We start from the raw sequence: 2,140 nt of genomic DNA on the forward strand, positions 1-2,140 counted from the left end.
TAACTGCTATGTGAATACAAACTAATTCATACTAAATTACAGTTATAACTTAATTAACTACTATGTGAATACAAACTAATTCATCATCTATGATAAATATTTTCTACAATTTATTAAAATTTTAAATGATATATTATCATACATTTTTACCTTGAAACCTAACATATAGCAAATTTCTTCAAACATTAATATTGATATTTGCAGAGTATATTTTAGCTTTTGTAATTTTATCTTTCTTTATTTTTATTTTATTTTTATTTAAAAGGTAGTGTTGGATATGTATAAAATAAAATTATGGAAATTTTTTACATTGAGTGTTTGGGAGTAATGTTGTGATATAAAAGTCCACATGGGGTAGCTCAAGCGGCAAGGGCCGTGGAAATGAAGTCTCACCGAACCGGAAGTCTTGGGTTCAAATCTTGGGCTACCCCTCCCCCGTAGAGGGGTACATAATGGACATGTAAATCGGAGAGTCCCACCCCAGCGTACAAAAAAAAAAATGTTGTGATATAAAAAATATTATAGGTGTTAGTTGTGATCTGCAAATTAATAGAGACTTTACCAATAGATTGATTACCTTGATTATGGCTTTATGTAGGATGGAGATGCAACATGATATATTTATGGACGATTATTCTTGGTTCTTTGCCCTGATAATGTTGGACAATAGAATTCATACTAGGTTTTTGGGAAAAAAACAATGGTAACTTTCTTTCTTAGTCGGACTTCTGGTTTTTAGCCTAAGCAATAGGTAAGCATGAAATGGAAAGGGAGAGTTCCAGGCGTGTGTCGAGAGGAGAAGAACATCGAAAGCAGCCAACCAGGTAGCCTTTCTACAGCCTAAATGCTCCAATCCCTGATAACAGGTAACTACGAGGCCTTTTTACCCTGCAAATCTTTATCTCATAGCCATTTAGCATCTCTGTAGCCACTTGCAAGGCTCCTGCCAGGGGCGTTGACACTTGTCAATACCACCCCTTTGCCTCCCATGATAGCTAACTAGCAGACACACACTCCTCCTTCTCTGCTGAGCTATCGCTCTATATTAGCAATCTAATAGTTGGGGTGACGGTTTTGGCCTTTTGCTCCCCCATCACCTTCCCCATCATCGGTGGCAAAGCTCTGGTGTCATCTCTTGTTGGTTTTGGTTCTGCTGGAGGCATATGGACGCTCCCCTCGGCAGGTGCCTGGAACGAGGTTAGTAATTTTTCAACCCCCTCTCTTTTTATTGTGCATGCTTCTCTGGTTCTGCCCGGTCTTTTTGTCCATGCAAGTATTTGTCTCTAGTGATTTCGAAGAAGTTCTAAATATCATAAAGCTAATTTCTTCAAGCTGCGACGTAAAAGATTTTAGTATATCTATAGGGTCTATTGATTTTAGCATTATCCACAACCTCACAAGCTGCGAATGGATACTTAATATGGTCTAAGCAATTTTTAGTATCTTGAAGAAGCATTTTGTAATCCACAAGTCGTGCAAAGACTTAAGGTTCAGGATAAGGGGCTGGTGGTGTATAGTTGAATTATATTGCTGCTGCTTAGTGTGTCATGATACAACAACCAGTTAATCCTTTCAGCAAGATGGTTTATCTTTATCTGCATTACATTCAAAAGCTATAGCTAGCTTAATCTGTCGAATTGGTCATGGCCTGCATCCAGTAGCCATTGATCAACCGGTGCTGCATCCAGAAGCCACAGCCATCAACCGGTAACTCTTGCACCGGAAATTTTCTCCGGGACCGGATTTCCTGGCCTCATCTTCAATCTCTTTTCAAAAATCTCATAGGGATCTGATCTCTGTCCTTTGTTGATGTGTTTCGATACTTGAAGACTCCGGCATTTATCCTCAGAGTTACTATCTATACCCCAAAAGGTGGTTTCTTTTCTCCGTGTCTGCCTCGAATGTTGAATCCTCTGTTCCCGAGACTTCTAAGTGTCAGAGCTGATGTAACTTCATTCAAATTCCCTCATCTGGCATTTATTCTATCTAGGCTTTATGCTCAGAGTGTGGTCTGAGCCGGTTTAACTTTCTGTCCCAATATCGATCCGCAAATCCTATTTTAGGACAAAGGTACCATCCCTCATTTAGTGTAAGGGGATTTTCGAGGCGCATGGAGGGTGAGTCTGACGAAGGAGCCATG

Source organism: Pinus tabuliformis, chromosome Q (assembly GCF_031772625.1).
Source record: "Pinus tabuliformis cultivar Carrire ecotype Pingquan chromosome Q, CPIR1, whole genome shotgun sequence".
NCBI classification, from domain to species: domain Eukaryota; kingdom Viridiplantae; phylum Streptophyta; class Pinopsida; order Pinales; family Pinaceae; genus Pinus; species Pinus tabuliformis.